General features: G+C 42.1%; 1 protein-coding gene and 1 non-coding gene across 2 annotated transcripts in view; both read right to left on the bottom strand.

The window, feature by feature from the left end:
• Positions 1-16,739, bottom strand: part of SHPRH (SNF2 histone linker PHD RING helicase) — a 131,788-nt gene that overhangs the window by 13,729 nt on the left and 101,320 nt on the right. The gene's annotated exons all lie outside the window — the stretch shown is intronic.
• LOC114809771 lies at positions 7,052-7,209 on the bottom strand. Its single transcript, XR_003757549.1, has one exon. It is a non-coding gene; the product is annotated as a U1 spliceosomal RNA (small nuclear RNA).

Genomic DNA, 16,739 nt, shown 5'->3' with positions numbered 1-16,739 from the left:
GACTTAAGAAATATTACAGGTATTTTGGTAGGATGATACAGATCAATGATTTTTTTTAAATGGTAAACTCGTCCTCTAGACTGTGAGCTCATTATGGGAAGGGACTGTGTCTGCTAATTCTGTTGTACTGTACTCTCTCAAGTGCTTAGTACAGAGCTCTGCACATAGTAAGGGCTCAATGAATGGGAAGGGAATGTGTCTGTTTGTTATATTGTACTCTTCCAAATGCTTAGTACAGTGCTCTGCACACAGTAAGTGCTCAGTAAATATGACTGAATGAATGAAATATCATTGGCTGATTGATTTAAGTGCTTAGAATGTGCCAGACACTATACTAAATGCTGGGGTAGGTACTAGGCAATCAGGATAGACACAGTCCATGTCCCACATGGAGTTCACAGTTTTAATACCCATTTTTACAGATGAGGTAACTGAGGCAAAGAGAAGCGAAGTGACTTGCCCAGAGTCACACAGCCAAGTGGCAGAGTTGGAATTAGAACCTAAATCCTCTGACTCCCAGGCCCAAGCTGTTTCCATTAGGGCATTAAGCTTCTCTAATAAGTAAGGTTTCAAGATTGCGACACACCAATCTTGAATGTTTGCATTCATTATATGAAGTGTTAAGAAGGCTGTTGGGACTGATAGGTCATGAGGTGGTGGAATTAATCAAGGGAGGCTTCCTGAAAGGGACATTTCAGGAAGGTTTGAAAATGGAAAGACGGATTTGAAGGAAAAGGCAGATCGATAAATTATATTTTTCTATTCTTCATGGGCTTTTTCAATACTCATCAATATAGCATCAATGTTTTTTGCTTATCTGGGACTCTGAGTTCTTATTTCCCCTTTTAGGGAGATAACAAGGACCGTATTTTGTATTTACTTTGTGTAAATTTCACATAGAGGATACAGAGCACTGTGCACAAATACTCCATATAGCTTTTTTGACCCATCTTACTTCTTGGGAGTCACTGTGGGAAAATTCTTTCAATTGAAATTGGATTAGAGGAGAATTTGTGTTTATCCAATGGTTGCATTTTATTAAAAAGCTGCCACTATCCAAGAAGCCAGATATATTTGCTTATTTGATTATTTGTTTCATATAATGCTCATCAGTATTTTATAACTGCAGAACATTCAAAACTTTTCACTTTAGAGCTCAGACCTTTAACTTTCTCAGCTCTGTTAGCAACAGCTACAGAAGGCCCATCTCTTAATAGGGGAACCTTAGGGATGGCATGGAAAGAAATATGCTCAGGTAAAAATATGACATCTTGAAATAGGGCCTGAAACAAGCCTAGACAAGTCAAAATGGCCATGCTTGAACAGGTATTACATTTTTGATGACTGCATTCATTCTACCAATGCGTATGGCACGAAATCCTTCACAAAAAGTGAGAAAAACATCCCTCTCAAAAATACTCTGGAGACCAGATGGAACAGGCAATTATGACTTTAAGATTGTCTCCTGTGGCCATATGTGTATACCAAACACTCTCTTACACTAGAATAGCTTTCACCAAAAGCAAGGCTGTTCTTACTCCTAGGCAGCAAGACCATGATCAAAACATTCAGCAGCTTGGTATCTGTACTTATTTGAAAGATAAATGCAAGTACGGTGTCATAAGGTTACCCAAACCGTTTTAAGTTGCTAGGAGACATTTCTAGAAAAAAAAGTTTGAAAGGGTTTCAGTGAAAAATTGACTAATTTTTCCAACAAAAACCTCCATGTAATTCCAACTCAAAGGATCAAACTAATGGAAATAAATTAAGCCCTCAGTATAAATGCAGAATTTAATATTAATCAATGTAATTTATTGAGTGACTACTGCAGTTAGAGTGTTTGTCAGAGTAAAATACAAGAAGGTTGGTAGATATGTACCCTGCTCATCAGGAATTAACAGTCTAAAGGGCTAGACAGGCATTAAAATTACCGATATGAACTTAAGTGCTGTGGGGCCAAAGGTAGGGTGAATATCAAGTACTTAAAGGGTAGAAATCCAAGTGCAAGGGTGACATATGATAATAATAATTATAGTATTTAAGTGCTTACTATGTGCCAGGGACTGTACTAAGCACTTGTGAATACAAGCAAATTGGGTTGGATCCCTATCCTTGTGGGGCTCACAATCTCAATCCCCATTTTACAGATGAGGTAACTGAAGCACAGAGAAGTGAAGTGACTTGCCCAAGGTCACACAGCAGACAAGCGGTGGAGCCGGAATTAGAACCCATGACCTTCTAACCCCCAGGCCTGTGCTCTATCCACTACTCTATGTCACTTCTCTTCCTTCCCAGAACGGAGAATACGGGAATGAAAGTTTAGTCGGAGTAGGGGAATGAAAGCTTAGTCAGGGAAGGCCTCTTGGAGGAGATGTGATTTTAATAAAGTCTGAGAGGGAGAGGGAGTGGAGAGAGTGGTGGTCTGTTAAAAACAAAGGGGGAGGGAATTCCATACCAGAAGAAGGACATACACAAGGGGCTGGTGGTGGTTGTCTGACAAGACAACATTAAGGTATAGGGAGCAGGCTGGCATTGCAGGAGCAAAAAGTGCAGGCTGGGTTGTAGAAAGAAGTCTGAAAGGTAATATTGGAGGGGAGAAGCTGATTGAATGCTTTAAAGTTGATGATAAGGAGTTTCTGTTTGATGCCAAGGTGGATGTGCAAATCGTGGGGGTTTTTGAGGAGTGGAGATATGTGAAATGAATGTTGGTTGTTTTTTTTTACAAAAATGAGGCAGAGAGCAGAGTGAAGTATGGACTGGAGTTGAGAAAGACAGGAGGCAGAGAGGCTGATGTACTAATCAAGGTGGGACAGGGTAAGTGCTTAGCTCAGCATACTAGCAATTTGGATGGAGATGAAAGAGCAGATTTTAGTGATGCTATGAAGACAGAACTGAAAACGCTAGGTGACAGACTGAATATGTAGACTAGAGTGAGAGCTGAATCAAAGATAACACCAAGATAACATGGGCTTGTGAGACAGGGAATATACTGGTGTTGTCTAAAGAGATAGGAAAGACAAGGGGAGGCCAGGGTTGTGTAGGAAGATGAATAATGATAATGGTATTTGTTAAGCACTTAGTATGTGCCAAGGACTGTTCTAAGCACTGATAAGCACAAGGTAATCAAGTTGTTCCACATGGGACTCATAGTCTTCATCCCCATTTTCCAGATGTGGAAACTGAGGCACAGAGAAGTGAAGTGACTTGCCCGAAGTCACACAGCTGACAAGTGGAGGAGCCAGGATTAGAACCCATGACCACTGACTCCCAAGCCCGGGCTCTTTCCACTCAGCCATGCTGCTGAGGGAAGACATGAAATGAACCAATGAAGACATTGGTTTTGGACATGTGAAGTTTGAGGTGTCATTGGGACATCTAGGGAGAGGTATTTTGAAGGCAGGAGGGCTGTGAGGCTGTGGAAGGAATAGGTCAGGACTGGAGAAGTAGATTTGGAAATCATCTGCACAGAGATGGAGATGTTTCCAACCTGATCAGCTTGGATCTACCCCAGTGTTTAGTTCAGAGCCTGGCATATAGTAAGCACTTCATAAGTTCCTAAAAAAAAAGACACTTGAAACCATGGGAGAGAATAAGTTCGCCAAGGGAGTAGATGTAGACAGAGAATAGAAGGGGAACCAGAACTGAGCCTTGAAGGGACTCCCACTTTTGATGGGTGGGAGGCAGAAAAGGAGCCCGTAAAAGAGACTGAGAATGAACAGCAGAAAAGACAGGAGGAGAACCAGGACAGGACAATGTCACTGAAGCCAAGGTTAGTTAATATCTTCAGGATAAGGGGGTAGTCCACAGGATTGAAGGCAGAGGAGAGGCTGAGGAGGATTATTGTGGAGGAAAGGCCTATGCATTTAGTAAGAAGGAGTTTCACATGACATTAGAGAGGAAAGTTTTTGTGAAGCCAAGGGGGCAGAAGCCAGATTGGAGGGGGTCAAGGAGACTTGAAACCATGGGAGAGAATAAGTTCGCCAAGGGAGTAGATGTAGACAGAGAATAGAAGGGGAACCAGAACTGAGCCTTGAAGGGACTCCCACTTTTGATGGGTGGGAGGCAGAAAAGGAGCCCGTAAAAGAGACTGAGAATGAACAGCAGAAAAGACAGGAGGAGAACCAGGACAGGACAATGTCACTGAAGCCAAGGTTAGTTAATATCTTCAGGATAAGGGGGTAGTCCACAGGATTGAAGGCAGAGGAGAGGCTGAGGAGGATTATTGTGGAGGAAAGGCCTATGCATTTAGTAAGAAGGAGTTTCACATGACATTAGAGAGGAAAGTTTTTGTGAAGCCAAGGGGGCAGAAGCCAGATTGGAGGGGGTCAAGGAGAAAATTGAAGCAGTGGAAGTGGAGGCAGTGGGTGTAAATAACTCACACAAGGAGATTGGAAAGGAAAGGTAGGAGGGAGATGGGGTGATATTTGAAGGTAGCTGTGGGGTCAAGCGGTTTCTTTTTTTTAGGATAGAGGTTACATAGATAGCAGAGGGGAAGAAGCCATTGGAAGGTGAACAGTTGAAGATGGTGGTCAGGGAGAGAAGAAGGAACAGGGTGCAATGTTTTGACATGGTAAGAAGGGATGGTGTCAGAGGTATATATGTTGGTATTTGTTAAGTGCTTACTATGTGCCGAGCATTGTTCTAAGCGCTGGGGTAGACATAGGGGAATCAGGTTGTCCCACGTGGGGCTCACAGTCTTAATCCCCATTTTACAGATGAGGGAACTGAGGCACAGAGAAGTTAAGTGACTCGCCCACAGTCACACAGCTGACAAGTGGCAGAGCTGGGATTCGAACTCATGAGCCCTGACTCCAAAGCCCATGCTCTTTCCACTGCGCCACACTGCTTAGCGGGGAGTTGGCAGATCTCCTTTTGAGAAATTGCTGGGAAAGATGGGAGAGATGAAGTAGGGGCAGGAGAAAGGAGGAACTAAAGAGGCAGGGGAGATTTTAAGGAGATCCCCACCCGACAGTTTCAATTTGAAAGCTTTAGAGAGAAGCCCTTTATTTAACTGGAAACACCCAGAATTCCTGTCACGCTTCCAAAAGGTACCTGATAACGTTCTATCAAGTTTCTTCTACTTTGGAGTATTAAGATAGAGGTGAATGCTCTACTGACCCACTCTGGCATTTCATCAACCCCATATTACAAGTAGGTTGCAATAGTCCCGGGAATAAATCCCTCCCCAAACACCCAACTAACTACAGCCTTTCAAGGCTCTGAGAAACAGGAATGGGGAAAACCTGAAGAGAGTCCACAGGAAGGCTGAAAAATGAGGCCCAAAATCCTGGGAGGAGGCTGTCTACTGCAAAATGGATCTTGCCACTGGAAAGGAAGTATGGGCAATTTTGACACCATGAGTTCTACACATCTGGAGCCATGTCAGATCTGCCTTTAAATAGGACATTTTGCAATGAAATTTTTCACTTTCCCGCTTTCTACAAATAATCTCTGCAGTGGCCCCATAGTTTTCTAAGGGCAGATGGAACATTTCTGATTAATATAACCCACTCAAGTCTATCTTTTCCCCTAGGAAGGCAGCTATTTAAAATCAACATTTGAAAATATTTTTTGCCCCTGAGTTAAATCTCAAAAGACTATAGTGAATAACCATTGCTTACATGTCCCTATATTAATAATGAGCCATGATTTGTAATGTTTTGAGCAATCAGCTATAAGCATAAGAGAGCAAATTTATTCTCAACTGAATTTATAACCTGCTCTAGATTGATTTCTGCCACTAAAGTAAAAGTCCATAAAAACTTGGTGCTCGGTATTTTGGCAATGATTAGTGGTTTAATGTTCTATCAGTACTTTATATGCAAATGTAGAGCTGATAGCATCGATATCTTGTAAATAACAGTCAATGCTGGATAAGCTCAGTAGACTAGGCTAGCAGGCTATAGGAGTCCATACTGTGATTTGCAAGAAATTGGCATTCAAGTAGCTAAATGGACAAAAATGAATTTCCTGAAAGTTATTTATCCACCTAAACTGCAATCCTGGGAAACAGTCCTCCTTTTTCCTTCCCTAGTCTTCCTCAGAATCAAGTGACCAAATGAAGATGAATTATGAGTATGTGTAAGTGTGAAAGATTGAACTGGGTTTAAAGTCAGTGACTTTCCTCTTTTGTCAATTTGGAATTGGTCTATTATTTACCCAAGAAACTAATTCAACAGCTTTAATCAGGATAATTGCAAGAATTCTATCAAGAGTATTGAGAAATCCAGGAGTCAAGAATGACAACTATATGAGCTTTTTACTTTCTGGAGAATGGAACAGTTAAAAACTTTTGAAAAGGAAAATAATGTTTCTGTTAAAAATATAAGAGCTCCATTTGTATAAAAAAGGCAAGAGAAAGACAGCATTTCAAGCTGAGCCTGGAGTTCTTCCAAAATCTTGTCGGTAGATTGAAATGTCAGACTGTCTTTCAGCAAATGTAATCTGGGTACCTAAATTTATTTTAAAATAACTTAAATTTCACTTGAAAGAGCCTTCTGCACAAGTTCAGAACCTCTAGAAAGATCTTCAAAGCAAACATTTTGAGGGAAGAGTTTAAAATGTACCATTCCTTCATGAGCATACTCGTCAGTAATCGAATGCAAATATTCTGGCCTTTAAAGAATACTCAATCATAGATGATCAAGTAGCTTCAAACAGCCTGAAAGCTTACAAGGCAGCCAACTGCTGTTTGATTTGACTTTGAATTCTATCTTAACTGGGATCCCAAAACATAGTAGTTATGCTGTCACTGGGTTCTTCCTTGGTGCTATTTTTTTTCCTGGTATTTGTTAAGTGCTTACTTTGAGCCAGGCACCGTACTAAGCACTGGGGTAGATAGCAGATAATTGGGTTGGACACTGTCCCTGCCCCACATAGGGCTCACAGTCTTGCTTCCTATTTTACAGATAAGGTAACTGCGGCACAGAGAGGTTAAGTGACTAGCCCAAGGTCACACAACAGATGTAGTATTCCTGGATTAGAACCTATGTCCTCTGACTCCCAGGCCCATGCTCTTTCCGCTAGGTGATGCTACTTTTAAAACAAACATCAGGGGAAAGCACCAACACAATCCCCCACTACCACAAATAATGAAGTCAAGTTTCCCACATTTGAGGAAATCTCAGGGGTCAGCACACCTAAAATGCAATGAATGAGCCTCGCCCTCAGAGAACTACCTCTTTCCTTCAGAAACCTCCACAGTGGGATTCAGGCCCACTGAAACTCCTTAAGAATGAAATGTGATTCATTCATTCATTCATCTGCTTAGTCCTAGTCTTCATTAAATGCTGGGGAAGCGGCTCCATTTCAGGAATGATGCTATGCTCCCCATGACGGCCAGAGCCCCATTTACATCCAGAGAAATAAGAGCATCTCCCATATTAGGAAATATTCCTGTATCTGGAATCCACATAACTGGAAAACTCAGGGCTTGTCAAATTTGCAAACGAGCAATAGAGGCACTTAACTTGCTCTGGGAAGGATCACTGGTGGTCAGGGATTTGGGGTTCCCCTATGTAGTAAGAGCTGGAGAGCTCCCAATGGGAACACCTTGGTGACTTGGGAATGTGTGTAACTGATCAGTGGGATGGCTTAATACTTTATTTGGTGATGTGTAATATAATATCTTTCGCTCTCCACTAATTAGAGGAAGTGGAGAAGTAGCGTGGCTCAGTGGAAAGAGCACAGGCATGGGAGTCAGAGGTCATGGGTTCTAATACCCGCTCTGCCACTTTTCAGCTGTGTGACTTTGGGCAAGTCACTTCACTTCTCTGTGCCTCGGATACCTCATCTGTAAAATGGGGATTAAGACTGTGATCCCCACTTGGGATAACTTGATCATCTTGTATCCCCCCCAGCGCTTAAAGCAGTGCTTTGCATACAGTAAGCGCTTAACAAATGCCATCATTATTATTATTATTACTAAAAGGAAATATACGTGCACCTCAGGTTACGACCACTCCACAGTACATGCAACCTGGGAAGGCACTGTGCACTGTTTCCTTTTCACTGTTTCCTTTCCAAGTTGTGTACCATCACTGCAGGTAAGACAATTACCTCCCCTAAACCCTGCTCCCAGCAATTTTCCATAACTTGAACTTAGCCTGCCTTCCGTTTTCTCTCTGTACAGCCTAGCATTCCTCGCCATCCACCCCTTTTTTTTAAAAAAACAAAACATAGTGCTGCCAAAAGCTACTGCTGGGGAAGCATATCCGAAGTGCTTCTGCCATAAGCCTTGCAGTTGGTGCTATCCTTCTTTCACTTCCTGCAAGATGAGGGCAGTATATGGAAACAAAGTTGTTGCTACCTCACTTTACCAGTCACCCACGTTTCCACGGAACATAATCCAGCTGTATTGACTTCAAAGCTTCATACACAACAGAACAACACTGCAATATCAAGAAATATTTCTTGATCAGGCCCTGGCTACCTCATGTTTATACACAGTTCAGCTATAATGGATATTTTCACTTTGCATTTTAAGCTAAAGTATTAAAGAACATCCACCTTGCAAGACAAGCCTGTTCAGATACAGCCCTCCAGTGTCTGAAGAAAGGGTTTGTGAGCAAACTAATGGCCTTAGAATGGGTGAGTCCTGAATTTCAAATGTTTCTTAATGCATGGTTTTGCAAGAACTCAACCTTCATAATACGGGAGAACTGTGTGTACTGAAAAACCCCTTCTTAAAGCTCTCAGTCTCCAACTGCTTCAGAGCAACCTGAACCCCAATGTTAAAACCATTCTTCACAACATTTGCTTGGGCTATAACACTCTCTCTTCAGTCCTTGGATTAAAATGCAAGCTTCAGAACAAGGGCGTCAAAGCTTCACTAGCTAGGCCCACCCCATTTTTCTGCTTTTATTATTCTACTTGTAAATATTTCTTCCTGTCTACCCCAAAGTTCAAGCTCACTGTGGCACGGAAGGTGCCAATTTTTTGATTTATGCGTACTTACGGGCTTAATACAGTGCATTACACCCAAAGAGCACTCAATCAGTACCACGACTACCACATCCTACCACTGAGCTGGAATGCCCTCCCTCCTCACATTTGACAAACTCTCTTCCCCTCTTCACAGCCCTACTGAGAGCTCACCTCCTCCAGAAGGCCTTCCCAGACTGAGCACCCCCTTTCCCTCTGCTCCTCCTCCCCTCGCGATTCCCCCCCACCCTCTGCTCTCTTCCCCCTTCCCCTCCCCTCAGCACTGTGCATATTTGTATATATTATTTATTACTCTATTTATTTTGTTAATGATGTGTATATCTCTATGATTCTATTTATCTTGATGATGTCTGCGCTGGACTGCTTGTTTTGTTTCGCTCTGTTTTCCTTTGCTGTCTGTCTCCCCTGTTTAGACTGTGAGCCCATTATTGGGCAGGGACTGTCTCTATCTGTTGCCGAATTGTACATTCCAAGCACTTAGTACAGTGCTCTGCACACAGTAAGCGCCCAACACTATTGAATGAATGAATGAATGAATTACTTCTCCCATCTCCCACTCCACATAGTTCAGACGCTTTTCCAGCCAAGTCTAACTCCTTGTAGTCCTTCAAGCCCAATTCCCCCACTTCCATCTGTATAGAGAGAAGGCATTGCTCTGAAATGGAATTCTATTCATCAGACAACATTTCCTCCTCTCCTTGAGAGCAGAGCTCAAAGGTCACCTTTCCTCAATTAACCTCAATTTCCAACTTGCTAGCACAATCCATGACCCAGTCCACCCTTTCAACCTTTTAAACCCTATATGTATATTTATATGTACATATTTCGTTGGCTAGGATCATCTTTTCATCTGTTTGTTTCCCTTTTCATAAGTTCATTTAAGGTAGAGACTGTATCTTTGCTAAATATAGCCCTAGTCCCTGTTACAGGGGATTTGTGCTCTGTTGGCCTTAATAAACACTCAATGACTCACTGTCTTAGGCCATCAGGGTCAAGCTTTGCCAAAAAAAGGTGAAATACAATCTAAATGTAGAAATTATCTCTAATTCTTATTCTCTAAGGTTCACACTCAGTCACCCACTTGGGGAAGACACAGGATTGGGGAACACGGCACATAAAAAGATCAAAGACAAAGAAGCGGTAATGAAGGGCAAGCGAAGACCTTGGAAGTAAATGCATTTCTTTTGAAGCAGAGAAACTGCAATCTTGTCCTTTCCAGAGAGTGCAAAATTATTACTAGCTAGAACGCTAAAGCTGAAAGCCTCAGGTAGAATCTCCATGGCTTAGCTGGCCTGTTGGACCCCAACTAGAAGGATTTGCTGCTTCTGCTAAAAAGCAAAAAGTGAATTGTGTCACCTTTGCCCTCCAGATTACCACTCCTTCCAGGTAAATCTCTCAAAAGATGGCTTACAAAACCAAACAAACCTGAAAAGTTGGCCCTCCCATGCACAGCCCAATACACATCATGAAGGACATGTTCACTGCGTGAAATACACAAAAAGAAAATGAAAACAAAGCTAACCAGAACTGGTCAGCCCTCACGAGCCCTCTGAGTTCCTCGGTAGCTATTTTAAAATGAAAAATCAAGATATACAAAAACAGCCGTGGGTTTAAAAGCTATCAAGTCTGAGGGTCAGCATTTCCCAATTCTGAGGCTGGGCTTAAAGATTAATGATGTAACTTCCAGGAAAAACCAAGAAATGATTAATCAAAGACATAATGAAAGCCAGCAGATTTTCTCAACAAAGACAATTTGGTGGGCATCTCTCAAAGCACTCAGCATACACTTCTCCCTTAGCTCCTGAACAGGCAGGCTCTGGTGAAATCAATCTGATCCTGTGGTTCACGCTACCGAACTGTTCATAAACAGAGAAGGAATTGTACTGCTCCACCTGCTCCACTACAGCCAGCCATAAATAAACCCAAGGCTTGTTACAAAACAGTGACCTCAGAACAGGAAAGCACCCTGGACTGTCCGTTAGTGAAGAAATGCTTGATTATTTTACCTCCAAGTCATCCAAGAAGTTACCATTGTTGTCATCTAAATCTCACGTAAGTTCTGTGAATCATACATTACGATATTTTATTTCAATAAAAATATTCACATAGTTATAAAAAAATAGAATCAGTGACTCCTTTTGGATTAAGAAAAACAACTGAATTTCTCTTCTCTGCTGTAAGCACAAAGCTTTTCAAGGTTCCTCTTAATAATAATGTTGGTATTTGTTAAGCGCTTACTATGTGCCGAGCACTGTTCTAAGCGCTGGGGTAGATACAGATAATCAGGTTGTCCCACATAGGGCTCACAGTCTTCATCCCCATTTTACAGATGAGGGAACTGAGGCACCGAGCAGTGAAGTGACTTGCCCAAAGTCACACAACTGACAGGTGGCGGAGTTGGGATTAGAACCCATGACCTCCGACTCCTAAACCCGTGCTCTTTCCACTGAGCCATGCTGCCTCTTGTGGTTTCAAAAGACTATACTTTCTGAAACACTTTACCTAGATTATGTACTACATAAAAATGACTCCTTATTACAGAATTGCTCAAGAACTGTGACCTAATTCAAAGCATTTCAAAGAATAAGTTCTTACTAGTACTTGGTTGGCACATGGTTGAATTAAATGGACTTATAGGACTGAAATTTTTTTTTTTAAAGTTTACCCAGATCCATTTCAATTGGGCAAAAGAAACAGCTGTCCTGGATCTAGAGCCCTTATGGGGGTCCCTGTGAAGAAGTGCAGTTGTCCTGAGAGCACCCTGTCCTTACCCCTACTGTGGTTGCTGTTGTGGGTTAAAAATAGCCCTGCTAATGTTATGTATGAAAGTGGTCGATAGAGACAGAGCCCATGGGCAGTGCCAGTAAAAGAGAAAGGAAGCAATCTTGCTTTAGGGAACTTCCTCCTCCAAACGCTCACTGTCTTGGCCTTACCTGAGCCCTTATCTGGCCCTACCGCTACCCACCTTCCTCATACATATTTTCCTGTGGAAAATGGCAAAGGTAGCAAAGAGCAGTGTGTGGGAAAAATTCATTTTATTAGGAAACCGTGAAATATTGGTATCTAAAAATGTGAAGGTTTGCAAGAGCCCACAACATCAACATTATATTTGTTCAAAGACTTTAGAGCCTCCAGATGCTTTAGTGGGAAGACATAATTTGCAAATAAATAATTATCACCCCTTTTTCCAAGGAAAAACCTTAAAATCTAACCAAGGAAAACCTGAAATGTTTATAAAGTGAAAAAAAAAAGATTTTCCTATCATCATCTTAAGTTTACGGAATTGTTAAATTATTATACTATTAGTAGCAAATCTATCATTTTAGATGATCTGATGGTAAGTGATTTTTTAAATATAATTGGTGCCAAAATGAGTCACCACAGTCCTAAATGCTGTTTAACCTGGCAGCACCTGGTACAACACTTGGTGCAGTGAGTGCCTAAATCATCGTACTGAATAGGCATGTTTCCACTTGGTTGGGCTGTACATTCTACAGCAGTATCCTTTATTTCAGTAGATATATAAAATGGAAAATACCAAACAAAAGAGGATTCAAATTTAAGAGTTCTGCTCTTAGGAAACTTTGTACACTGTGTAATGTCAAAAAAGAAAGAGATATAGAGCATATCTTATATTTTTACTCCAGAGGATCACACTGATTTTCTAACTAGGAATGTGACACACCACACATGTTGGGCAAATTATCTCTATATTTTTCCTCATGGCATCTTGGTCATTTAACAGTTCAATGCTAAGTTTATATAGCTGGGGGGAATCTTTAGGTTATATTTTTGCCTGTAACTTTTCTACTGGACCAAGAAAGTCCATTTCCTTTCATGATTCCTGTGCTACCTTAATTTCATCTAGGATTTTATCTTCCAAAAAGTCACAAATCCCTTCAAAGTTCCTTTAACTGTTGCACAATTTCATGCCGCACAGTTTCATCTGGGGGAAATGTTAGACAAGCATTCTTTTACTTTGCGTGCACCTGTTTTCCAGGCACTGGACAGCTCATGTTGGTAGTGCTAACAGTATCAGCCAGCTCAAATTGAATGCCGTTAGGCTTGTGTGTGATATTGGCAGGGAAGAGCGAATACTAGTCTAAACATGTCACTGGCACAAGGGGTTGATTCTATGAGCAGTCACATGATGCTACTTGGTGCTATAAGTGTATATACAAAAACATGGGCATGAGCATAATGCCCACTTCATATTACTTCATATCACTTCAACTTACTTCATATTCAAATATAACATCATTTAGATCCCAATCATGAATGATGGTATGGCTGAAAAGGATGACCTGTGACTGTCCCTCCATACTGTGAGCTCGTTTGGGGCATGGATTGTCACTTTTTATTGATGTGTTATACTTCCCCAAGTGCTTAGTACAGTGCTCTGCACACAGTAAGTGCTCAATAAACATGTTTGAATGACTACATAGCTATGTCTTCTTGTTTGAAACTGCTTCACTATTGTTCAGCAATTTTACCAGAATACCTGACACCAGCACCAGACCAATCATTGGTATTTATTGAGTGCTTACTATGTGCAGAACACTGAATTATGCCCTTGGGAGAGTACCACACTACAGAGTTGGTAGATAGGGATCTGGAAGTTGCTAAGCAAATGAGAAATTCACAGAGACTTCCTAATGGGATGGTTGGTTGATTTAAGGGTTGAAGGAACCCCATCTGACCCTTTCCCCATCATTTACAGAGTGAAACAAGGTTATGTAGTATATCAGATTCTGCTCAATATAGTCTATGCTGCCAGAGCACACTTCTGATCCACTGGGAAACTTTCACTGGCTCAACAGGTTAAGCGCAATGGGGTACAGTGGTTCAGGAACTGCTTTGTGCAGATGACTGTACTCTAGAAGCACTTGACAGAAAGACTTGCAGTCATTTTACAGCTGCAGCACAGCACTTTGCTCTAACAATAAGTGAAGAAAACAAAAGTCAAGAACCCCAAAACATTCAGGAACCCCTACAAATGCCCACAGGTCTTCTCTGATGAGACAAAACAAAGTTGTCCCAGAATTTTGCTACTTAGCATGCCGTACAATAGGGCATGGCTAAAGAGATAGAAAACAGAATGAAAAAGGCCAAGAGTACCTTTGTGAAGATTGGAAAACAGAGTGTGGCCTCAACTGGGCATCAAGTCCCATACCATGATGAAGTTCTAAAAGGCTGTTGTGGTGTCCAACCTTCTATAAGACTGTGAGACCTGGACCTGCTACAGACCCATCCGGCTCCTGCAAGAGTTTCATCAGCATCATCTCCAAACCATACGCAACATCAACAGGCAGGACAAGATTACCAACAACGAGGGCCTGGAATGGAGTCAATTCATCAGCAGTTCAGCAATGTGGTGGGACATGGGAGGAGGATGGATAGCTTGCTGTCATCCAACCAGCTAATTATAGTATTTGTTAAAAGCTCACTATGTGTCAAATGCTGGGGAAGGTATAAAATAATCAGATTAGACATAGTCCCCAACTCACAATCTAGGAGGTAGGAAGAGCGAGCATTTTAATGCCAAGCAATCAATAGTACTTGAGTGCTTATTGGGTGCAGAGCACTGTAGTAAGTGTTTGGGAGAGTCAACAGAATGACTACACACAATCCTTATACTCAGGAAGCTTATGATCTAACCAGGGAGAGACATTAAAATAAACAGGTGGGGAGGCAACAAAGAATGCAAGGCTATATATAGAAGTGTTGTTGTGGTGTTGGGGGGTGAATACATGTGTCAGGCAATCGTAATTTGAGTGCTTATTGTGTGCAGAGCACTGATCTAAGCACTTGGGTGAATACGATATAAATATGAGTCTATACCTCAAAGCACTTAGGTTTGTAGGTAATGCATTAGGGAAGGCAAGCAGGTTGGGGAGATGAAAGATGAGTCAGGGAAGGCTTCCCTGAAGAAGCATGGGCTAGTGGAAAGAGAAGGGACTGAGAACCAGGAGATCTGGGTTCTAAACCTGGCCCCATCACTTACTTGCTGTTGGACAAATCCACTCAACTTCCATGTTCCTCAGTTTTCTTATCTGTAAAATGGAGATTCAAAGCTATCCCCGCTCCATCTCAGATTACTCTGCATACAGTAAGCCCTCAATAAATACAACTGAATGAATTATGAGCCCCATTTGGGACAGGGACTGTGACTGACCTGATTATCTTGCTTGGTACATAGTAAGTGCTTAATTCCACAATTTTCATTATTATTCCTGGAGGAGATGTGACTTTAGTAGAGCTTTAAAGATGGGACAAGTGGTGATCTGTTGCACTTAAAAGGGGGAAGGAGTTGCATGCCGGGGGGAGGGTGTGCGCAAGGAATGGATGATGAGAGAGAGAGGCACACTGAGTAGGCTAGTATTACAGAAGCAAAGAATGTAGCTTGGTTGAAATAGGAAGGGAGTGAGGATAAGTACAGGGGAAGAAAGCTAATCGAGGACCTCAAAGATGATGGTGAAGAGTTTCTGCTTGACGTGGGGATCGATGGGCAATCAATCAATCATATTTATTAAGAGGTTACTGTGTGCAGAGCTCTGTACTATGCCCTTGGGAAAGAACAATATAACAGAGTTGGTAGACACATTGCCTGCCCCCGAGTTCACAGTCTAAAGGGCAACTTCTGAAAGTTTTTGAGGAGTGAGGAAATAAGCGCAGAACAACCTTTTAGAAAAATGATATGGTTGTCAGAGTGACGAATGGACTGGAGAGGCTGGTGGGAAGGTGGATAGCAAGGGGGCCGATGCAATTGTCAGGATGGGATATGACAAGTACTTGGCTCAGTGTGGTAGCAGTTTGGATGGAGAAGACAGGATGAATTTGAGATGTTGCCATCTTTCAGATGAGGAAACCAGAGGGGTTAAGTGACTCACTTATGGTCACAGAGCAGGTCAGTACTAGAACCCGGATCTCCTGATTCCCAGGTCCACCATGCTGTCATATCGGGGCATACACGACCTTAGAGGGCAGAAACATTATTTTAAAACTGCAGTGACTCTCAATCTCAAACAATGCAACATAGCTGCAGACCTTTGGAAGATCCTGGCAGCACAGAGAAGTTTGGTGGGTAAAATTGGGAGGGATGTTGCTTTTCTACATCAAAAGCCTCATGGAGCACAAGACTCAAAATGGCAGGGAGTCAAAGAGATTGGTCCAATGTGGAACAAACCCATGGACCTCACTTGTACACAGTGTGTACTGGGGTGTCGAACGTGCACCTGATCTTTCAGCCACATTCACACGCACAGGCCTCAAGGTCAGTCACACCATCTTCAAATGTTTGCGTGCATGCACCTTACACCTTCAGCTTGCCAGAGAGAAGCTATGTCATGATGAGGACTGTCTAGATGATGGAGGGTAATCAGGCTCCTACCATCTCGTTAATCAATCGATATAATTTAATGAATTCTTACTGTGTGCAGAGCACTATACTAAGTGCTTGGGAGAGTCCAATGACAGAATCGGTAGAAACGTTCCCTGCCCACACCACTTGATCTGTTGTGGAGAGGCCCATAAATGGCCACCGGGTGGCTTGATATAATACAATCCTTGCTCCTCGATTTACCCTCTGACTTTTAGGATGACTTGGAATGATTTGGAAAGGATCTGGCCTAGCCAGTAGGTGCATAAAGCCAAGATTTAGTGGGTAGAAGGACAACCTAGTCATCTTTTGCTGGGAGCTGGGCATGAGATAGGAATCTGAGTTATTTAATGCAAGACCAGAGGACTATCAATAGCAAATTGCAGAGTACATTATTTCTCTATCTCTCCCAGCTACA

The sequence above is a fragment of the Ornithorhynchus anatinus genome, chromosome 2 (genome assembly GCF_004115215.2).
Source record: "Ornithorhynchus anatinus isolate Pmale09 chromosome 2, mOrnAna1.pri.v4, whole genome shotgun sequence".
Classification (NCBI taxonomy): domain Eukaryota; kingdom Metazoa; phylum Chordata; class Mammalia; order Monotremata; family Ornithorhynchidae; genus Ornithorhynchus; species Ornithorhynchus anatinus.
The sequence above is the reverse complement of the archived record's forward strand: the minus strand, read 5'-3'. Positions and strand labels throughout refer to the sequence as shown.